Here is a 24365-nt window from a genome sequence, read left to right on the forward strand (position 1 = left end):
TGGCACAACGTGGATTTGCTCTGATCCTCTGACCTTTTAAAAAACTCTACAGTTCCTATGCACTCCTTCAATTTTAATAATCCTAAACTGGCTTACAAAGACGGAGCAAACATCATAGCATCTAAAAAAAAGGGGCACAAATCCCCCTGAAATCCATGTCGGGACAGCTGCTTGTTACTGTTCGTGCTGTTCACATAGAAAATAATAAATCATCAAAAAACAACCGGTCACTGTCTAATGAAGGCTATCGCAGGTGCAGGCTGCAGACGGACACAACAAGTGAGCACAGGAGATTCATTGTTAAGTTTAGTGTCTGTATGGTGACAAAATCCCAGCCAAAGTAGCACTGGATGGTTAATGCATCATTTGGGGCAGAGGTCATAAATACAGGAAGGATGTGTGCAGCCGTTGCCATTTTCAGTGCACAACTGCAGAGCACGTATGTAAATTACATCCATCTACTTTGTATCCACATGTGCGAATGCAAAATTAACCCCTGCTGCTCCAGTGGAGCTGCTCCGTGACCAGCAGGTCAAAGTGGTTCTACTGGGCAGCTTCTAGAAACAAATGTGAGCAGGGCTGTTCCTATAAAAGAGAGGCTGCTCCCACTGGAACTATCCTGAGTACAAAATGGTTAAAACATTCCCCAATGCAGCTGCAAAGAGGAGAAGGAGTTGAGAACAACAAAAGCAAAGAAGCCCACAAAAGTCCAATCACATCTCTCCATGCTAATAACAGTCAGTGCATGTACAACACAACAGCTTGAGTGAGACACAAGACACCGACTGCCTTTTTGGATTTTGCACATGTGACTGCACCATTACAGCCACAAGCTGATTTGAGTTTCTGTTCGAGCCGTTGGAGCAACTCAGAGGCTGAGGTCAAGAATTGCTGATCGAATCCCGAGCTTCTCCAGTCTGACCTCTGTGTGCTACCAGCAGTCCTACTGCAGGAGGAGAACCTGCCGCTCGATGAGGCCACATCCGCTGCAAATCAGCACTGTACACATATAAAACCCAGGACTTATAGTTTCTTTCCAACAGGTTGTCACTCATGTCTCTTCACAGTTAGAAAGTTGGGCCCTTTTTGATATCAGGTAACTTTGTCATTATGTCGTAGCCTTCACTGCCTCCTGGGTACTTTTCCAGCTCCATGTGTTTTCACTCTCTAGTGACAATCTAATCCCCCAGGATGCCTGTTAATGCTGCTATAATGGGGGTCAACAGGGAGGCGGCAGAGTGGCCAATCACCGTTTCCCACTTCACACTGTGATAATAGTCGTCCTCTTTACACCTTCCTGCCATCAACTGCTGCATTAACACACAAAAACACACAGCGCAGGTTTGCCACCCCTCTGAGGTGCACGTGTGCCATTGTTTCCGGACTTGAATGCAGAAATGTGTCTCGTTCCTGCCCAAACCACCAGGTGAAGGTGAGATAACATTTCACCAAGGGAGGCACTCACACGATGCTGCAGCACAGTGAGGGCAAACAGGAAGATGAAACAATATGGCACTGTTTGACTAATAACGTAGATAAAGAGAGTCCAGTAGTTCAGGTTATGGCTGCATTTGGATGCAATCAGACAATGCAAACAGTTACAGTCAGATCAGATGCATGTTTAGATCAAGAGGAAGCTACAATGTGGGGGACAAGCTATGGGTGGCTTCACATTCAAAAATGTGGCCCCCCTGTGTGTTTAATCCCTCCTCTTTGTTCTCTTTGATAGGGCAAACATTTCCCTTCTTCCTGGGAAATACATTATTGGTGTCAGTCTGTTTAAGACATACATCAGTAACTGCAATCCAACAGTATGTCCCCAAATGTGCAGGCTCTTATCTTTTTGCAGCAAATGTAATCAGCTTTTGAATGAAACCGTAACAAAAACTAAGTTTCATTCTTGGGAAAAACAGGAGAAAGTTTCATTCATTCCAGTTGATACAAGAGCCTTAATGTATGGAAGGTGACATTTCAGGTGATATATGGAGTTATACTTTAGAATTATTAAACCGTGAACACCAGGACTCTGCAGCCCTTTGTAATAAAAACCATCAGTCACGTTTAATGAAATAAGGCCTGCAGGAGAAACCACTCCAGACAGAGTGTTCACACTTTACCATTTCAGTCACAAAGCTGGTGGAGTTACGGTGATAAAGAGCTGCCGTGGTGCTCCGGGACACAACAGCAAGCCTCGGCGAGCGGCTGCGGGAATTGAACCTGACCTCGCAGACAAAGGCTCAGCGGAGCGGAAACCATGTCCAGACCAACACGAGTGAGAGTCGCATCCATTTGTACGGTTTATAGTGGTTTTTAATAAGGTCAGAACCCGGAAAGTGAAGAGAGAAATGTGACCAAAGCATTTAATTAGCACAACACAGATAACAGGAGGAAATCCCACACACATTTTCAGATTGTCTAAAGATCTCAGTGAGCTTCAAATGCCCCAGATGTTGTGTGAACACATCTGAAGACAACAGGTTTGTCAGTTGTCTGTATTTGAAAAGTTAAAAGTTTGTTTTGGCTGCAGCTTCTTGGATTCCAAGTGTGTAAAGGACTAAAGTATTTGGGAGACAGAAGGATGCAGCTGCAGACTTTTCCTTTACATTTAGTCATTTAGCAGACGCTTTTAACCAAAGCGACTTACAAGTGAGGTTCAAGGCAGCAAGAATCTAAGTCAAGGAGAAAACATCAATGCAAAGTCCTATCAGAAAAGGGTTTAGATTTCCTGAGATGCACGTGCGAGAAAGAGCAGAACGGAAGTTTTTGTTTTAAATATATAGCACATTTAAGTGCAAAGGAAGGTGCGGAAGAGTTCTGCTTTCAGCAGTTTTTTGAACACTGGGAGTGAGTTTGCTGAGCCAGGAGGGCAGGGATCAAATGTTCTGAACAAAAATGCACCTTTCTGCTACACCCAAAGACTGGAGTCTTTTAGGATAAATTGAGTGTCCAGATGCTGAAAACATTGCTGAAGAAATTGATAGCGTCCTTTATATTCATAGCTGCACAACAAAACCCCAGATCCAAGTCACTATAACAATCTAATCAATCACTCCTTGGCTTGAAGCCACACTGCCTGCAAAATAATCAGGAGAAATCTGCTCTCAGACCCACAGATCCTCCAACAACACCTGTTAGATCCTCCACGTGCTGGAGGACTCAACTTCATGCACTTGCTGTCTCCGTTTGATATCTGTCAAAGTACCCATGAACAAGGTTTATGAGTTCATTGTATCTTCAGTCAGTCCACACCTTCTTTACCAGGGCAGAGATGAAGCCTTCAGTAGATCGAGCCCAAAACCTCCCACCTGCCCCCCAAACGAAACAAGATGAGGATCAAATCAAAACGCAGATGCTGCTCTAAATGCCTGATTGAAATTCAGTTTCTTGCCTGCTGTGAAGTTTGTCCCTGCAGGCCCCGGTACGCAGTCTGACAGTGAGCCAATCAGATCAAAGCAAAACAAGGGTTCTTTATAAACCAGGCTCCTGATTGGCCGCTCTGCACCAATCAGCAGCATTTGATTGAATCAGGTCACACACACCTGATTCTCCAGACAAAGAACAAGTGTGGTCAATAGGTAAGGCTGTGTTTCTTAAGTGGAAATGTGTGTTAAAATGAGTCTGTGTATGTTTATTATCAAGAATTGATTTGATCTGAACATGTGGACTTTATGTCCTCAGCAGTTGTTGGAGTTCACGGTAATATATCCCGTGAAAATTCGGTAACCTCCATTTCATAATCCCCTGTGTCTTTAGCAATTATTTTGCATATCTAATGTTTGGATGATATTTTTTCCAACTGTCATCCAGTTGTTTAATATTAATATTGGAACAATTAGTTGAGTAGTAGTAGTAGTAGTAGTCTTTTGGCCATTGATTTATCATTTCAGCAATTTAATCAGAGGAAACAGATTATTTTGCTGCATGTTATCCAGTGAGTTTCAGGCTGAATATTTGCTGATATGTTCTTAAAAATCTTTGAGAAATTTTGCAGACTAGCTATTGTAGGTTTTAAAGGAAATGGTTATGAAGATATCAAGCCACAGTTGCAGTATAGTTGAATGGGATCATAATTATGAATTATCCAACTATCAGTCCAAACAAACATAGAGTTCACTGTGAAATTAAGGAAAAACACCAAATGTGATTGTTACATAAGCTGGAACCGGAGCCACTACGAACATTTTCTGCATTTATGCTTCGTCCGCTCTCAGACGTGCAGACTGGGCTTTGAAACGTAGACATGGAACCGAGTGAGGTGTGATCTGCTTCAGCGAGCTTCATCCAGATAAACTGTTGTTGCTGCTGTTTGTTGTCACGGTGGATAAAGCAGCAGGCTGCCCTCAGAGGGAGTGGGCAGGCCCGTTGGTGTGAGGTATTAAGTCCAGGTCTAATCTAGAGCTATAGGAGAGCAGCCAATTTAAACTGGATCTGGCCCACAGGATGATACGTCCCTCAGTCTGTCACTACTGGCTGTGTGTTGCTATCGGAGATTCTCCCTCTTTGTGGCTTTTTTGTTATAAATCGCCTGGTGTTTTCTCACGTATTCACTGATGTGGATCCAGAGATGGACGTTCTTGGACACAGGCAGGCAGGAGAGTCTGGTTTGGCTGCTGTAACAATTCCTCCTGTTCATACTGACCACAGACAGAGAGCCTCTTACTTGATGTGATTAGGGGCAAAAATGTGAAGCTTCAGCACGTTGTTGCATGTTCTACAAGTGTTTGTGTGGGCGCAGTTTACTGAATGCATTGTTTTAACGGGAGGCTTGTTTTTGCACATTTTTGCAACATTTTTCTTCAAATCAGTGTTTTCACACAAACAATTTCACCTCTAACTGCCCCCACTTTAGAGCAACAAACCGCTGTAGCTCCTAGATCACACTGAATATGTGAATGATTCATCAGAAAGGTCACATCCTAAAGTGTCAGAAACACTGGGTGGCACAGAGAGGCCTTTATTTGAATTAATGATTAAAATAATCAGCCTGTAAATCTTAAATTGAAGGCAAAGGATACTATAAAACAATATTTCTGCTATTAATTGAGGGACAGCCAGAAGCTGGAAGACCCTCAGTTAACTCCAAGCTTGTCAAAGCTACTAACCAGTTTAAAACAGCACCACAAAACCCTATTAACACTGCATTTGTATGTGATTCAGATCAGGCCGAGCCAATAACAAATGCCTTCAGTGTTTTCATAGCAGCAGAGCCACGAAACACATGTTGAAGGTGACTGAGCCCAGAAAGTCCTCTCCTCTGGATATTGGCCAGAACAAGCAAAAGCTCCCGTTTTCCACAACTTTAGGATATTTTTGACTTTTTTTACTGCATTTTTTTCCCTTTTCTGAGCTGAAAAGCAGGTACAGACCAGTTATACTCTTAGTCTTGTTCGTATTCCCTTTTGGAAACACACCGATAGAAGAGAGAATTTAGTTTATTTCAAACGGGCTGAAACTGTGGATCATGTCGACTACATTTAACCAGTTTGTAGGCTTGGACCCTCATATTTGCTGAAGCTGTGGACTCCCCTGAAGACATCCAAAGACTGGACAGTTCACACATAAACCAACTTTTTCACCAACTATCACAGATTTCTAATCTCTGACAGTCTGACACCTAATGACTCAGTAAACTGGGGGCAACACACTATTGACTGGTCAGGAATGAGTGGACGTCCTGAAGACAGACACACCCCCCAAATTCTCACATGTTCTTTTGCCAAAACAGCAACTGGAAACAGATTTTTTTGTGGATAAACGATTGCGAAAGAAGCAGCAGAATCGTGGCCGTAAAGCCACGTTTCATTTTCCTATAGGAAAATAACTTTATAAAAAACGGTACATTCAGATACAGCGGCAATTACTGTAGACCTGCCTCAGTTGTGACATGATCGGTCATTGATACCAGTCCTCAGTGTTCTCACCCAACTATCATTAATACATTCATAATCGGCCAGTCAGTCGGCCTCAAACTTCTTAATGCAGTTTTCCACAGTTAGAAAGTGTTGTTATTTTTTTGCAATCGAAGCATCTTTTGGACCCTTTCTCTCTGTTCGAGGCCTGTATGAAACAGGAGCACTGATTGCAGCACCTAAAACCACTTTCAGTGTTGCTTTGATACTTCCAACTGTGTGAACCTGTCCTTCACTTTGTAAATATGTCACAATCCTCTTCCTCGGGGTTCTTGAATGTAATTTGTCTCGGCAGTTTTTTGGATTTCCACGACAGTAAAACAAATATAAATGGATTTTGGAGCGTTGAAAGAACAAAATAATGCAATCGTTAGTTGCAACCCTAAACACGTAGAGGAAGAAATATCTGCAACCCTAGTAAATCCTGCGTTGTTCTCTGTGATCGTCCTTTACTGGGTGAATAAGCTGCTGTATTGCTGTTATTCCATTACTGCAGATGTCACGGCCCTGCAGAGACTTACTGTAACAGTGTGTGTGATCTGCTTTTAATCCAGACAGGAAGATTTGTTTGAGCTGAATTGTTCCTTTTTTTTTCCCTTTCTCCATTCGGCGTTGTGCCCTCATTAACATGCAGGCCTATATTTTCAAAATACAATTCTCTAATTATCCCTGCTGTCGTAGTTTTACATCAGGAGCGGGGGTGGGAGGGGGAGCTGTGAAAAGGCTTTCATGTGCAACACTGCGAGGGTCCATTTATTTTCAACTGTTCCCTGTGCAGCCAAAAAAAGGTGAGCAAGATTTCTGTGTGCTGCTTGTTGCTGGTTTTCAAGTGGGGAAGAATTTCTGTGTTGCAGCTAAATGTGACTGAACATACCAGCACACAAAAAGACAGATCTTTTAGAAAGAACTGTAGTTTTTAACCAATTCTAAATTCCTTTTTTCCTTTAGTTATTATTGTCGCTATGGTTATTAACTTATGAAGCATTGACTGTCTCATATCAGTAAGCAGTAGAAACATGGATGAGTCCATTCTAATGTAGTTTACCAGTCAGTCCGCATCTATTCGATGGATAATTTACTGCAGGTATTTAAGACTCTAGTGTCTGCCACCAGCAAATCAAAGATTTCACATGTTACTTCATAGTTAGATGTCTGCAGAATCACCAGCTATACTGTGTGTTTAGTCGAAATCCACATACTAACGTTGAACAAAAGCTTGATTAATACTTGAGTATCATGCTTTGAGTTTAGGTGATAGTTCTCCTTCCCTATACCTGATGTGCACCATCCAGAAATGTAACTACACAGTTTAGTGTGTTCAACAACAGCATGAGTTCAAAGTCGCAGATCTGCAAACCTGCCTCGTCTTCTTTTATAATGTATTTTTAAACAGATCAAATCTGAATAGAAAATCACCATCTAAATACACATATACCTGCTAAATATAGGCAGCTGTGGTGACATGACGGCTGATTGTTGCCGACATGCTTTCCAGCATTGTTTCTAGACGCACAGCCGTCAGAAGTGCTGTTTCTCAACAGCGATGTAAAGATCCGCCAGTGTAAAAAGAGCCCAGGGCCATGAAATCTCAGGCCGAAGCACAGGCTGAGGCGACCAAACCAGACCCTGTCAAAAGAATTAAACTCACAGGAAACTGCGAGAGCTTCTTGGCTAACAGCCTGTCATGGATAGGGGAAGTTGGCTATCGGGAAAAAAATCACTATCCAGTTCGTGTAAAAGCGCTTGGAATCCACCGTTCATTTTCTTGTGACAGCAGCCTGTAGCTGCCACTGGTTAATTCCAATCTCAGACTGTGATGGTTATGTAACCTTACAGAACCTGTCCTTCAGCCAGCTCCTAACCTGCTGTTGACCTTCACCTTTGACCTCTGAGAGCAGAGGGTCAGGAGAAAGAGGATTTCCCTGCAGGGCGCAATAAAGTTTCAAATTACACGACACTTGATTTAAGCCTGTTAACTCCATCAGCGGGATCAGTGGGGACTGCACGCAAAGCTCTCACACAGGTTTGAAAGTGTAGGAAGAGATCTGGTGGAGGCACAGCGAGAGCAGGACGACGCGTCGCCAGCTTCTGCTGCTCTCGTTGCCGGTTTATCAATTTATCTACAACTCACAACTGCCAGTAAACTGGCCGACAAACACATCTGCGCATTGCTCTCACCTGCATATTCACCACTCGCTCTCTCACTGAACATGTATTTCTCAATCACATGCACACGTGCACAAACATGGGAAAAGCCTGGTTTCAGTCAATGAATTTTCCCCACAAAGCTCCTAAGGATTCGGAGTTTCAGGACTTTGTTACATTTAGCTCTTTATTCCACTTTGAGAAGAATAACTTGTTTGGTTTCATTTACAGAGAAATGGCCCTTCTGTCTGTGTGGACATGGCTGTATGGCTGCGGATTGTGAGGCCCTAACCTGGACATCCAGCACAACCTGCGCAGGTGAGAGCTACGTCTTTTGTCAAGGCCTATTGAATGTGAAAGCAGGAAAATGCAAAGCCTGCAGTGAACTTGCATTTATACCCCCACTTCCACTTGAACGGCACCGATTTCACTTTCACTCTGATGTTACAGTAATCGAAAGTTTTCTCCTTTGTTGCCAACTGAACATGCAACAGAGGTCAGGTCATAATTTTCAGGCAAAGTCGTATCTGGGTTCAAACCTGGGTTCAGTGGGAGTTCGCTGACGGATCATGTGGCTGTGCCATCATGGGTTCCAGTGCTTTGCTGCATGTCATGCCTCATGTCTTCCCTCAGGTTTGCAGTCTCCAAACTTCACTCTACCGATCTAATAATGTGAAGATGCCCAAAATAAAAAAAGGGTTGAGTGTTTAAGCCTTGCTGTCATGGGATCGCCTGCAGGTGTCCTAGTGGAGCTCTTGTTCGCAGAGAGCCTCTGAGCACTCTGCAAGACTTTGAATTACTTGGATACTGAAAATGGTCAGCATTCAACGAAACCTAGAGAAATCCAGCCTCTGTGGTGGTTGTTCAGCGTTTGCCGTGCAGCTACGCCGCCACCCCACCTAAGGTCACTGAGTTTATCCTGTCCCGGAGCAGTTACACAGTACGAGCACTTTATTCATCCCAACAAGCAAAAGTGGAAAGCACAGAATTTATCGCCTGAGTTTTTATTTTTTTTTTGTTTTTCTGCTGCAACTGGGCTGACGACAATTTTCATTATTGACTCAGCTGCTGATAAAGAAGTTACAAGCTGCAGAATTCATCCGTCCAGCAGCCAAAATAGTGTCAATCTTATAATGATGTTTTTACCAACTGTTGATGGATCAGTGTTCAGGTGTGGATTAGTTCGTATTGTACTATGTATCATCTAGGCTTAACTGAGAAATCCCACAGCTGATTCCACCGTTATAACAATGAACATGTGGGAGCTGGGACATCTGCTGCGGCAGATTCTTCACTAATAGCTGACGTCTGCTGGAGGTTGCTATTTTTCCAGATTCAAAACACAACTGAACCGAATTTATAACTAAAATGTACATAATTGTAATGAGACTAAGGCACAAGAAGCTAATAAACTGCCGTTATCTGATTTTAGCAGAATGAAGCTTGCAATAAATAAAATTCTTCTTCAACATCAAACGTTATTGTTAAGCTTCCAAACCAGTTCAGATGTTTGACTTTTCCAGCTCATTTCTGATTGGCTGAAGCTGCAGGAAGAATTTCTAAACTAAAAATAAAAAGCAGTTTGGAATTGGCTGGATGACCGAAACTGTGGGCGACAGGAAACAGAGAAGCATCATATCGCACCGAATCCTCGTGCTGAGTGATCCTCCGACATTTTCAGTTTCCAAAACAAAAATCCACCTTAATCCCAACTATGTCCTTGCTATTACTCTGCAACTGTCAAACATGGTGCAAACAGGTCTCAGTCCCTTAGTGCAGAGACTGTAAAGAATATTGGTGGTGAAGATGAACACGTTGTGTCTCATGCTTTCAGTCCCTTCCCCATCACAGCAGAGGCGGTGAGCTGCCTAAACTGACTGGGCTTCATTCTCTACAAGTGGATATTTGTAGGGAAACTACTTCAACGCTACGTTGGTGAGCATTTTATCACATCCGGCACCAATAATTAACTTTTTCTGCAGAGATTTAAATTCTGCAAGAAGCGGGTGACATGTCAGATAATCCACCTTTTATACATCCCCAAGCATTAACTTCTGATTTCTGCTGCCCAGGGTTCCACATTTTATCACAGCACATCATCTCTTAGTCTGGATCCAGGTTTTAACAGGCTCAAACCTGTTGGTTCAGGTCCTAAACTCTGACCCAGATCAGCCTTTCCTCTTGTTGCTACCAATCAACCATCAGCTCCATCACTACAGGACTCCCTCACAACCGACCCGCACTTTAAAGGAACATTCTGTGATTAGTTTTTTCTCCTCCCCGTCCATAGTGGCATCATTATAAGAGCCTATTATGGCATTACAGAGGCCGACTCACAGACTAAATGCCTTGTTTCTGTCCGCAGTGGGAGCCTTCTATAGAGCCGCAACTCTCTCCTTCAACAGAGAGGCCCCTTCATCATGCTGCCCTCCTCCTCCTCCTCCTCCTCGCTCTCTTCTCCCTCAGACACAGACAAGCCTTTATCTGCCCTTCATGTGCTCACTCTCGCTTTCTCTTTTTTTCTGTAGCCTGACCCTGTTTTCGAACAGACATGGCGCTTAGGATGTTTGTGCGCGCACACACGGAGCGATGGGGAGAAAAGGCTGATTTGGAAAGCCAGCTAAATGTTTTATCCATGGCCGTGCTATCTGTCTGTGTAGCTTAATACCGATTTGATGTTATCTCCTAAGTCTTTCCAGCAGAGGCTTTTTTTTTTTTCTCTCCATATTTTATTTTCTGGTCAAATAATCTCTTGCTATCTGCTGTGCAGCCTCTAAACCGCGCACCATGTCACCTCGCCGTGCCACTGTGCTCTTTGCTAGCTGGGAGTTGTACCGACGTCCATCTGAGTCCAAGCAAGGTGACACCTTGAAATCGACTGGTAAAACTTGCAAAACAGTTTAGTCTGGAGTGAGTTTCTGTCAAGCAAAGACAAGGAGTTCATCCCTTGCTACATCCTGCAAGGCTTCACAAGTCTAAACACTACTGATCTCTTCAGCTCTGTTCACACGTTTAGTTGCAACCTCCAGGTTTCCTACAACGACAAACGTGTGCATGTGTGTACTAAGTGATGCACAACACATTTTCAGTGTGGGAGTTCAACCTCCAACACTTCCTGAGTGTGTGTGTGTGTGTGTGTGTTTCCTGCAGCGTTTCGTTTGACAGGTGAAACAAAGGTCACATCATAAATGTCTATCGCACTTTTATGACATAAAACATTAACTTTCGCTCAGCGAAAGGCAGGTGTTTAGGTGGTTACTACTGTTAGATTATCCACCCGTTAAACTAATCACGAGTCATGATGTGTGGGTGTTACTACCTCTGAGAGAAACCCTGACTTATTCTGTGGCTTATTGATTACATCACTCATTTGTGGAGAGAAATGGGCTCTTTAACATTTTTAAAAAGATGTTTTTTAAATCCATTAGAAGACTTCTGCTCCATCATGACTCTGCAGAGCATAGGAAGAATCTTGAGGTGAGGTCAGTTTGCAGAGGGGGCCATCGATACGCTTGCTCTAAAAGAAGTCACCGCTTTGCCAACGTCATGTTTTTAGTCCACGTAACCATTTCCCCCAATGAGCTTGTCTGAGGTTTTGTGGTTAGTTGCTGTGCACCTGACTGTGCACCTGACTGAGCCCACACCATCCTCCTCCTCCTCCTCCGTCAGCTCTCACCTGGTTCACAGACCCAGAATCAGCTCCAAACCTTCCTGTAACTTGTCCCTTCGCCCCCCGTCCTTCTCTCATTCCATCCTCTTTACCCCCTTTTACCCTCACGCCTGTTGTGTCAGCTGTCATTTATCCTGTTGTCCCATCTTCCATCCTGCCTTCTCCTGTCCTGCTATCAGTTATTGTCCTTTAAACGCCTTCCTTCACCTTCTCTCCATTCATTATTGCTTTTTTACTTTTTCCCTTAAAATTTTCCTAAATGTATTTTCCATTATTTTTCCACTGTCCACCTCTTTCCTTCCCTGTCCTTCATCCACCTTCCTTCTTTCCTTACTGCTTTACTTACTCTTTTCTGTCTCTTTCCTTTTATTCTCTAACTTTTCTTATCGTTCTCAGTCTGTCCTTTAATTTTCAGATCCATCCTCTATACTGGCTCTTCATTCCTCTCCTCATTTCGTCATCACTCTCTTGTTTTCCCTATTTTGTTTGTATTTTATAAATATTGTCCTTCCATCTTTTGTCTGTACCTGTCTTTTTCCCCCGTCTTCCCTTCATCCATTTCCTTTTCTTTCCTTTGCCCCTTTAAACCCTGTTTTGCCCCACAGACCAAATGCTGCTATTTGCACAATCAGAACATTTCCCTTATTTCCCTCTGAACCTATGAAAGGCCAAATGTTGATGAATATGGAAGCACTAACTAAACTTCTTAATGGATGTAACTAAATATGGACATGTCTAAATAATGTACTGCTACTGAATTGGACAGTGAATATTACGAAACTCTAAAAATAAAGCTTTAGTAGTAGAATGTAACTAGTGCATTTCCTCCAGTGAATATTAAATAAGTGGAACATTAAGGGCAATATAGGCATAAAATTAATGATGGTGAAATGATGACGTTGACAATATATATTTTTTAGGCTGTAGAGGTCAGCAAACACTGATGAAAACAAATGAGCCTGGACATAATCAAATACTGAACAAAATAAATCCATTGAGGAGCTAAAGAATAAAGAAACTGAATCAAATTTCCTTCACCGGATGCATGCATGCTCCATATTTCAGCATTTGCCTCGAAGTCAACAGTTTGGATGGGCAGCATGTCTTCTGGCTTAGCTCGTCAGGTCACCAGTGGGCGTCTGTTGCCCGAGCTTTTGGTTTGTGTCCCACGCCATATGACCCCTGTTGGTGGCTTTTTAGCCTATTCAGCATGTTGAACTGGCGGCAGACCCCATCGGTGAGAGAGACCATTCTGATTGGCTGCTCAGCAAATCGGCGCACAAGAAGAGACACTGCAGCATCGAGGCTGCACATGAAAAGCTCATTTTTCATCCCATGTAAAACATTCCTTTTTAATGACAGCTTGGAGCGTCTATGCCTTTTAACAATGGTTAATGTGTTTGTAGGAGCATGTGACATGTCCACATTACATGCAAACACTTCGTCATGGAGCTGTATGGAATTTCTTTATAGCACAATTCTTATCACGGGAAGAAATTAGCCTGATATATCATAGACAAAACAATATGGCACAGACCTATTCTGATTTATTTGTACTTTCTGTACAACATGTGTCAAGTTGCTACTTAATTCTTCAACTCCACAGTGGAGAAATTATGAACTACAACTTATCTGACAGCTGAGCTACTGTTAGCTTGCAGTGCAACATTTAAATAAAACCCTACGAGGATACAAATCTAACAAAATTAAAACTGGCTCCAACTGCAACACTGAAATGTTTATGACCTGTTATCATTTATTGGACGGCTGCTAACAGGCTGGAATGAAGTTGTAATCAGACACAAGTGGTTAACTGTAACTCCTCCTGTGCACACGGCTCAGGAGGAGGCTCTGGCACAACAGGAAACAAATAGATATAAAGGCACTTACAATAGCTAAGGACCAACAAACACTGTGCATTAATAATGACCTGTCTTCAGATCTAATGTCGAGAAATCAAGAATTACACACGTCCCTAAAATCAGTTCCATCGTTACCAGCTGCAGCATTAAAGTGATGGACACATGAATACATCCAGAGTTATGATCCAGTAAGGTCACATACACTGATGCTAATGACACATTCTATATGCAGAGTACTTTTACTTTTGCTACTTCGTGAAGTCCTTGATTTTTGTTTGCTTAGAAACATTTTGAATGCAGGACTGATACTTTTACTTAGCTAAACGATCTGAGTAGTTTTCATATTTTTCTTTACTTTATATATCAAATTTTTTTCTTTTTCTGATTCTTCAAAGCTTTAATCGCGTTTGCGCCGTAGAAATAGAACATCATTCTATTGAGAAGGACGAACTGGGGCGCGCTCACGAGTCCGGAGGAAGGGAGAGGAGGAAGCCAGTCAGCCATCCAGCTGCGCGCGCGTGCTCGAGACAGCAGGTGCCCGAGCCCCAGTTAAAGGGGGAAAAAAACTACTTTGCATTGCTAATGAGCTCCTAAGAGCCTCCTCCCCCTCCATTTTGGGGGGCAAAAAAAAGCGTCTAATATGGCGACATGTTTTTACTCGTGTGCACCCCTTTCCCGTGCTTCAACGCACACGCACACACAGAACATTTCTGTTGGATTTCTATCTTATTAATAATGTCTTCTGCATTTCTGCTTCAATTTTAATTACAAAGTCCACCTCCAGGAGGAATCAAAAAACACCAGGCATGAAGGAGGTCACTGGACTTTACCACTGACTACACCTATTACACACACACACACTTCAAGTCATTACAGCGATATTATGAGAAGAATACACCGTCATAGCGACTTCCCATCGGGGACACACTTGTCCCATGGATTTGGGTTAATGAACCGACGCCAACGTGTTTTTCACCATCACATTTACACAGGGAACAATAGACGCCACCGGCAAACACAGCGCACATGGGCCCAAAATGATCTGTTAACAATAATCAATGATGATAAAACAGGAAAAAATGGGGGGGGGGGGGGGTCATGGAGGGCTCCCACTTCATGTGAAAGGGGTTCACAGTAAATAACTGAGCGCCAAATTCCCAGCAAGCAGGCTCATTATCTGGTGTTGGGGCAGATGAGAGGAAAAAAGGTGCCGTTCCACCCCCAAACATAATAATAATAATAATGATATTAATATCATATATATGTATATAAATAGAATAAATCTATGTCGGTTTCGTAGCGAAACGAGCACGTCCTCCTGTTTCCTCCGCGCTGACCTCGTTTACATGTCACACATGGACTCCCGCCTTTGATTGTGATGTGATTTCTGTCTGTCGCCATGTGCGCGCGTTTTTACACGCGCTTCATCGAAAATGGCTGAGAGACCCTCGCACCCCGTCACCCCCCCTCCCCGCCCCCTTTCAGTCTGTGTGTGTCTCTGCGCGCGCACTGTATAATATTCTGGCTTTTATTGCACTGTTGTTGTTGTTGTTGTTGTTGTGGAGGCGCATGAACAAGTTCGTGCGCCTTTGGATTTTGGTTTCACTGGACGCGCGCGCACAGACACACAGATGCTCACATGACGGACACATGTCGAATGCACATTAGGCTGATTTAACATTTGACCAGTTATTTCCTCCCGCGGAGAAACGTTTCAGCGAGATCCCAAAGCTCTTGTTTGGCTCCACGTAAACACTGTATCACGCTGCGTCCATATAATTCCCCTCTGTTGCTCCACAACATAAAGACATGGCGCACAGAAACACACACAGCACAGCCGGTCTGTGTGACGGATCCACGCTGCGCCGTGATTTGACCCTCGCCGCTTAATCACAACCTGGTAACGTTTCTGATTTAAATAAAAAAACACACTAATTACCCGACTCTTCCAGAAGCAGCCGGATCAACGGGGGTCGGAGCAGGACGCGCTCAGCGTCGCCCAACAACAGCCTCGGTCATTGTCCCCCTCCGCCACCATCAGCCAGCCTCTCCGCGCGCACCGGTGGCTCTCCAAACCATGACAAAACAACCCCTCTTGCAAGAGACCCCCGAGTCAGTGCAACCCAAGTGCTCTCACTACTACTACCGCCAGCAATTTGACCGTCAGCGGCCAATTACCCGCCGGCTAATCGCCATTAAACGCATTCCCGCGACCTGTAGCGGCGGGGCAAGTGAAACGGTTAATTTAGGGGGCGAGAAAAACACAAATCGGACACAAGGATGAATCCAGACAGCGGAGAGATGAGAGCAGATATTGGGTAAAAATAAATGAGCCAAACCAACCTCTGTTCGTGCGCGTAAATCCGTTCCCAAGCGCGTGGAGAGAAAGGTAATAAGCTTGTTGTGTTGGACGGAAAAAGACGCTGTCGGGACTAAATCCTACCAGCCATTCTGTCGCTCTCTCTCTCTCTCTCTCTCTCTCTCTCTCTCTCGGTCGCTCTCGCTCTCTCTCGGTCGCTCTCGTGTGTGTGTGTGTCTGGATTGGCGCGAGAGCTCGCTCAGCGGGACGGTGGCGGGTCACACACATGCACGTACACACGCAGAAGACGCCTTCTTCCTCACTCACTCCCCTGTGGTTGCCCCTAGCAACCAATAAGACCCACCCCTCTTCCGACACCCCCTTACCCCAAATTTTACCCCCCACCAGTTAAGAAGGTTAGAAGAAAAATGATCTTCTTTTGGTTAATTTGCTGAAAAAGAATGATGCGTGCACGAGCTTTTTAATATCCTCTTTAAAAACATTTCAGAGCGAGAGACACAGACAAACACAGAGAGAGAGAGAGAGAGAGAGAGAGAGAGTCAAGTCTGGGCGCCAGCAGCTTACAACTCTCCCTGTGGTGGCTGCTCCATTCACGGTTCAGGCATTGTCCTGTACCATTGTGTGTGTGTGTGTGTGTGTGTGTGTGTGTGTGTGTGTGTGTGTGTTATTTGTATGCAAGAGAACAATGAGGGCAAAGCATCAGTGTGAGTGAGAAGAGGAGGAGGGATAATGGGGAGAGATTTGGGGGGTTGAGGACTCCCCTCCTCTTTTAAACCACAACTGTTCAGAGTGAACTGGGAGGAGACGGAGGAAACTCGTTACAATATCAAATGTCCAAAAGCAACTCAGTGCACGGAGCTGTGTCGTTCTGCAGCTCCATCACGTTTGTGTCACCAAAGCGTTTCTTCATGCCGTCTTACAGGCTCGTCCTGCATTATTTAAAGTTGTTCTTTTTGGACGCAGTCTATAATCTATGATTCTGCACTGCACAACTCAAGTCCTAAATCCAAAAACCAACATTCAGTAGCAGAGTGGAGTACAGAGTGTGTGTGTGTGTGTGTGTGTGTGTGTGTGTGTGTGATTCACATTTCAAACACCTTTATTAATCCCAGAGGGAAATGACTTTGCCTTATTACAGCTGCTTCTTTGCTCAGAAAACTTCCATCAATAAGAGCAAAAAGAATGAATGAGGTTTATGGGAGGCAGTGGTGGAATGACATAAATAATGACAACGATGAGTCAAAAGCTGCATGTGAGGATGTGATGACACATTAATAATAATGATAAAGTGGTTTTACATTGGATATGAAGTAAAGATTCCAAAGATTTCAGTTAAAGAAATATTGGTTTACCTCAAAGTTATGGTAAAGTGGAGCTTTCATGTTCAGGTTACGGAGAGACAGAAAATGACAACAGTGTCCTTCAACAATGTTTCCAGGTGCAGATTTCTGCAGAATCATTTGATATTAAAACTGCAGCTGGTTATCAGGATGCAGTATAACACACTACACAGCATGTTACAAATGCATTTGTCATTCAGGAAAAGAAACTTTGTGGCTGTACTTCGTGTTTAGTTTGTATCTGAATGAATAAAACTGCAGGTTTGTCCGCTGACAATATTATTTCACATTCAAACGTGAATTTCATATGCAGGAGATACTCGGACAGAAATAGACGTGTCGGTGCAGGATTGTGATGTGTGTGTTAATGTTTAGTTACTGGTGATATGAAGATACAAGAACTGAACAGATAAGCAGACTCTCTGGTTATGATACGTTTTTTCCTGGTTTTTAGACGTTTAGAGTGGACGGATGTCTTCTTTTGTTTTGATTTTAGAAAGTTTTTCATCAGGAGCCCAACAAACATTTGTACTCATAAAAACATGCCACAATATGAAATCTGGTTGTAGGTTGTTGTTGTTTTTTTATTCAAAAGGTGCAAAAGGTGAAGCCCCTCCCACCCTGCTTTTTATGTATGCAGGGTACATTTATTGAGTCATGTGTTGGTGAGTCATGGTTAAGAATTTCCCATTAGTGATGGGATACACTGCTGCTGCAGAACTGCTGGAGCCTTGTGATGGTACAGAACATCTCCACGATCAAGTGCAGACATGCAAGCCGACGGAACAGTAGTCTTATTATTTCAAAACGACAAAAAACAATTATCTCCATTTATCCATTATAATTTTCTCCCATTTCCATTATCCCAGGAATTCCCATGTTTTAATGACCTTGAAAATATGGATTCACCCAATATCACCATTTCTTTAAAAAGTGTGTGTGTGTGTGGAGAAGCAGATGATGTGACAGCATCCTCCTAATGTTTGAGCTGAAGCCTGTGTGTGTGTGTGTGTGAGAGAGACAGAGAGGGAGAGAAACAGCAGGACCAAGATGTGTCAGTCGGTGTGTCGTCGAGTAGAAAGTCTGATGCTGATTGGACGTGACAGCCAACAGGATCAGGTCCTCTTCTCTGTTCTCCTTAATGGAGGAAGATGCTAATGAAGGGAAAATTTCTTTACTGGTCTCTAACACACTTATCAGCCAGACAGGAGCTTTTAAATGTAAAGTAGTTAATAAAAGGATGAGTTGTATTTTCTGGATAAATTGTGGCGCACATTTCCCGTCTTGATTGAGATTCAGCGTCGAGGCTGACAATGTTCTTGTTTGCAGTAATTACACCAACATCTCCACACATGAAGAGTTCCAGAATGTTCAGATGATGAGAGCTTCAGTCGTCTTACTGGGTCTTTGCTGCTGGTTAGAGTTTCCACACCAAACACCCAGGAGATCTGACAGAGCTGCTCGGTGACACCGTAACAGGTTGGTCCTGCTTAAAGGACGCAGCAAAAGGTTACAAAACAAATTAAAGTCAGTCAGTTTCTACCCTTTAAAAGATGACATAAAATCCTCTGCTGGCTAATAAAAAACCTCAGATATGTGACAGGAACTCAAGTGAGTTTTAGTGGCTGCTACAAAGACTCCATCATATTAAAACGTACAGAAAGGAAAAACCTGCAGCTGTAACTCAGAGGCAGAAGTGCTGAGTCACATCACTGCTCGAGTGTCTGCAGATCGCTCCATATGTTCTAATGAGACCAGGAACACCTGTCTGCACACACACACACACACACACACACACACACACACACACACACACACACACACACACACACTAATGCCTGCACTGCTGCTGTAAAGGGTGACTCTGACTCAGGAGGTAGAACAGTCGTCCACCAAACCTGGGGTTGGTGGTTTGAATCCCGGTTCGTCCTTTTACATGGCCAAGTGTCCTTGAGCAAGACCCTGAACTTCAACTTAGCGTGTCCTGTTGAGTGCAGACGAGCTGCGTAGATCAGCTACCATTTAAATTTAGCCTCATCTCACAAACACATGCAATTTTTACTGTCGGTCAGTGTCCCGGCTGTAACCACGAAAAAAAACGGGTCCATCTTTGTCCTCAACCAAGCTGTGTTGATGTGACATGTTGGATTGTCTCTGTTGTTGTATCTGGGGATAACAAATGGCGAAAGCTGAGAATATGTACTGAATTGGGATGTGAAATGGTGCTAGATACAGTACCAGTGGGTTAAATGATGCTGCTAAACTTGTTAAATTGTATTGATGAGTGCCAGTTGGTAAATTATGGTGGGTTCATAAATCTTAAATGTTGCCACTAAGATATCTGCTTGTTTGTTTGTTTGTTTGTTTTGGACACATTTGTGCTCATTTTGAATTTGTTGTCAGCAACACGTTTTTAAAAAGTTGCGGGAATTGCAGCACATTGGTGCCACCTTGAAAACATTTTTTTTTAAATCACTTATTATTATTAAAAGAAAAGCATAACCCCAATTCAAAATAAGTTGGGACGAAGTGTAGAACGTAAGTAAAAACAAAATGCATCGATCTGCAAATCTCATCAAATAGAACAGAAACAAACTGAGATATTTTCATGGAAAAAATGTGCTCATTTTGAATTTGGGCCCCATGTCATTTTCCAACAGGTTGTCATCCCTTTGGCTGTGACCACATCCTTCAAAGGACAGCGTTCTTTGTAGACATGTAGCCTTAGAGGACCGTGTAGACCGCTGAGCCAAAATGAGACGGAAGGAGTCTTTGATTGCATTTGAACGCACACTTGGTCTTCAAATGCACCTTCAAAGGATGTGGTCCCTAGATTGAGACTCAAATTTTGTCTGTTTGAGGCTATTTCCACTGTTTGTGGTCATTGTCTAATCGTTTATTGGAATATTTTGTGTCTTTGCAGTGACTGTGCATGTTTTTTTTGGTATTTGTGTAGTTTTTAATTATTAGTCATAGTTGGTCTCTTTGGCCATTTTCCAACACGTTTTATCATTTTGTGTGTCTTCTTGGTTGTATTCTTTCCCTTTTTGTGGTACTTTTTGGTCTTTTGCAGCTTGCTTTGTATTTCTTTGTGGTAATTTGGTGTTTCTTTTAAAGGCTGTCTGAGTTTAAAACAGGACAACGTAACACTTTATAGAGACGTGTTACGTTTTTCGGAGGCATCCTGACCTCCAAGGCCCATGAGCCTCTCCCTGATAATTACATTTGGTTTTTTTTTCTTAACTAATCCAGCCATGGATAACTTGCATTTGTAGGGAATAATGAGCTGAGAATGAAGTCTTTGCAGGGGTGTTAAATATTCCATGTTGGGATTAAAATGCTTCAGTTTGCTGAGAACTGGTGCATTGGTTCTTGTTGTAAATTTATAGATGGGCAGTAAACTGTGCCTCACAAAATGACTTTCCTTTTCTTAAATATGAAGTCAGTTTGTTGAGCTTGTATTATTTGTGGAGGTCGGACTGACACCCTGGAATAACTTGGACAGCGAAGAGGCATTTTGAATGAACTTACGACGTGTCATTAAGGTAAGAAAGAGTTTTAACCATGCTGGTTCTACAAACACATGTATATACATGTATAGCACAAAAATCCCTTATTGGTGGTTTTGCAACCTCAAGAGTTATTTAGATTTATTTTAGAGAATTGTATTAAATAAAGAAAAATGGTCATTTGTCAGCGTAAATTAAATCCTGCAGTGGGAAAAGCATGATTCCGATTTCAGATTTGTGTTTTGACCTTTTAAGAAAGCAACAGAATGTATCTGTTAAGTGTGGCTGAGAGCGATGGTCCATCTGATGGGTCTAACCGCTGCTCTGTCTGCTTGATTGATTGCTTGGCTACGAGTCAGGTGATAAACTTTAGTTTGTGGCTGAGCTTCAACGATGGTTCTTGGTTTTTGAAAAAAAGATTTGCTCAGACAACAGTTGACAACGAAACTGAACCCATAGGTTGATTTCCCTGTGGATGTGCACGTTTTTTTTTTAAAGTTTAATTAAGATTTTCTCTCAGGACTTAAAGGGCTTTGTTATCCTTTTGACCTGGTATAGGAAACAGGAATATCCCACTTCAGCCATTTGGTTGAAAGTGGGGGTGTGTGTGAAATTCACCTAAAATTATTTCTGGATGTTTTCTGGCAGCAATAATGCAGTTATCTCCAGCTGACGGCCAGAGTTTGTCAATCTGAATCCTACAATGTGTGAGAGCGGATTTTGACAAACAGTATGTTCATGCAGGCAGTGCATACTGTTGTAATGCTGTTGAAAAGTATTTAGTCTCTTACAACCACTTGAACTGTCATGTCACTAGCGATCACTGGCCATCTGTTGCCTTTCTTGACATAAGTCTAAATTTAGCTGAATGATTCTGCTGATGTTTGCTGGGTGTGTTTCTGTGCTGGTTGGTTTTGACCTGTTGTGCACAGCTGATTCCCAAATCTTTTGTTATTTTTCATGTGGTAACTTAAGATGATCCTCATCATCACCTAGTGATTGGTTGATGATGCCTCATAGTGTGTGAAACAGTTCCCTAACTGTGCTGACCCGGTGTCGACGCTGACTTGAAAGTGGGAGTTCTTGTGTACTTATGTGAGGGGAAAAGGCAGTTTTACACCTTCTTATTAAGAAGTTTTTGTCTCTTTGAGAGCAGTTCTCCTGCTTTGGTAAAAAACTCTTACAGAAGCTACAGATGAAGCAGGAGAACATAAACACTTTAAAGCTGGTTTGTAGAGGTGCATTGATGAAGTTCTCCTGTTTATGAAAGACAGCTCTGTGGAGCAGAGTCCACATTTTACCTGTTATTCTGCTTGACTATACTTTGAAGGGTCCCTGGGATGAATAACTGAACGTTATTGGCCTGTGAGTGAATGAATGAATGGGTGACTGTGAAGCACTTTGGATGACAGCACTACATAAGAAGAACTTTTACAGCATCTCTCTTTGGCCTTGTGATAAAAACAAACTAATGCAAACACTGTTGAAAGCTAATTAGGCTTCACAGCTAATTGCACACATACAGCTCGAGGGCAAAGCTGACAAATATGCAAACATGGTTTCATCTTTAATTCCCTCTTAAGTCTCTTTCTTTCCCTCTCATCCTCTCATGTTTTGCTCTATCTGGCTCCCTCCATAGACACCTTTTTATTTATTGCCACTATCCATCCCTCTTTCATAGAGGCTCCAATATCTCATTCCTCTCCCTCCCTCTCTCAGCTTCACTTGACTGTGTCCACTCTCCATCTCTTCAGTCTCTAATTAGACAAATCCTATATATGTCTGCTGCTATGAAAGCTGAATGAAGCAGCCCACTGTGGAACTGACATGTGCAGAGACGTCTGTCGGTCTGTCGGTCTGTCTGTCGGTCTGTCTGTCTGTCTGTCTGTCTGTCTGTCTGTCTGTCGGTCTGTCTGTCTGTCTGTCTCAAACGCACCAATGGACAAAGGCTTACATCCACAAATGCAGACACACACAGTCCAATGTTGTCTGGATGTCATCACACAGTGAGGTGTCTAGAGATGGTCCTGCACCTCTGGTGACAGCAGAGTGTGTGTGTGTGCAAACAGTGACATGAACAGCGGAAAAAACCAACAGAGGATGGAGGGATGGCGATAGGGAAAAAACAACATACAGAGGAAGAAATGAGAGAGAAAGTGCCAGACAGTGTCATAAAAAAGTGAGAGAGAGATATTGACAGAGTGGGAGAGAGAAGCATTGGCAGAGTGAGGACGAGAGGGTAATAAAGGGAGAGAATGAGAGGGTTTGCCTGAGGACATGGCGACCAGCCTTGGCATGCTTGGCTAAAGCAGGGGCTGATGGGTAGTAAATAACAGTCATTGGGATGCCAGACGGGGGGATGGACACACTAGACAGACAGAGAGAGAGATAAACGTCTGACGATAAAAGAAAATGGTGTTAGAGTAAACTGCTCATCTGATGGTCGAATACCTTAAAAATCCCCTCCACTCCCATTCATGTTAAGTTACTTAAAGTCGAAAACAATCTGACATCTACACCCACTTGATGTTCAACCAGCTGTGCAGAGGTGACAAAGGGTTTAACTAGAAATATTTCTGATCAGCCTTATAAGCTTGTTAAATCTTGTTAGTATCATGGTGCAGGATGAGGATTTATTTTTTAATTAACCTGCTTCTGATTTCTCCGTTTTTGTATCTCACACTAAAATGTTTCAGGTCTTCAATCAAGTTTTAAAGTTTTTTTAAATGTATACTTCTTTTGGTATTCATCACTTAATAAGCTTTAGATGTTCTGGCTTCATTGACTCTATAAAAGCCAGAGTTTACACCTTTTCTTTACAGGATCTCAGTGTTTTGATTTTTTTTTTTTGTGAGGACTTTTGATTAGGACTATTTTGGTTATTGGTTATGTATGAGTCCATATTTCATTCACTTAAATCTTGTCCTGATCCATCCACCTGTAAACCCAGAATGTAAAATGACATCACGCTGTAATGACTTTTTCTTTGCACCCTCCTGCCTTTCTGTTGGTGAGTTGGAGAGTGTGTTTTAACGTAGCTTGGTGCTGCTTAGTGGGTCATTAGACGAGTGCTGTTTTACCTTTGTCCCATATCCATCAGATTAAAATGATTTCAACGACTTTTTATCCAAACAAAACAAAAGCGATGCAGGTGACCAATGTGTCAGGGTGAGCGTACCTCACAAGAGGGTGTGAAGTAACTTCACACTCTCAGGTTTTAGTTGTTCAGTGTACATATACATAGTCGGTTTGAGGGGACGAACACTCTACCTTAATTATCAGTATGATCACCTCTCTCGTTTTTGTGTAACCTTTTATTTTTGCAGGAAAACTGCATGAGTATCCTGGTTGAGACGGGCATCAACGTAAAATAAATTGTGAAGAAATCCGACAATGGCACAACCCTCTAACCTCTGCAGCCAACAGATGGGAAAACAAAGCATTAGTTTGTTGTTTTGCCTAAAACATTGTAAGGGAAACGTGGTTGTTGTCCCTGTTGTCCCCTGTCCCTTTTTCCTCCACCATAAGGAAGAAGTAGGGAGGTGGAGGATGATTGTGCGAGGTCTTATCTGCATCCTGCATGTTTTAGATTGTGGCAACAAAGACACGA

The 24365-nt window shown here is 42.8% G+C and overlaps 1 protein-coding gene and 1 long non-coding RNA gene across 5 annotated transcripts in view; one reads left to right on the forward strand and one right to left on the reverse strand.

The window, feature by feature from the left end:
* The window catches only part of si:ch211-137a8.4 (cylicin-2), a 28719-nt gene extending 12583 nt beyond the window's left edge, over window positions 1-16136 (reverse strand). For 2 of the 4 annotated variants that reach the window (XM_067507350.1, XM_067507349.1), the window contains exon 1: window positions 15930-16136. The gene's annotated coding sequence lies outside the window, so the exon portion shown is untranslated. Of the gene's footprint in view, window positions 1-15525; window positions 15755-15929 lie in introns of those variants that run through there. The other 2 variants (XM_067507352.1, XM_067507351.1) reach the window with 1 other exon arrangement.
* LOC137128809 (uncharacterized) overlaps window positions 3241-24365 on the forward strand; it is a 42075-nt gene continuing 20950 nt past the window's right edge. The window contains exons 1-2 of the long non-coding RNA XR_010914647.1: window positions 3241-3575; window positions 8286-8372. This is a non-coding gene — a long non-coding RNA (uncharacterized lncRNA). The remainder of the gene's footprint in view (window positions 3576-8285; window positions 8373-24365) is intronic.

The sequence above is a fragment of the Channa argus genome, chromosome 6 (assembly GCF_033026475.1).
Source record: "Channa argus isolate prfri chromosome 6, Channa argus male v1.0, whole genome shotgun sequence".
In the NCBI taxonomy this organism is placed as follows: Eukaryota; Metazoa; Chordata; class Actinopteri; order Anabantiformes; family Channidae; genus Channa; species Channa argus.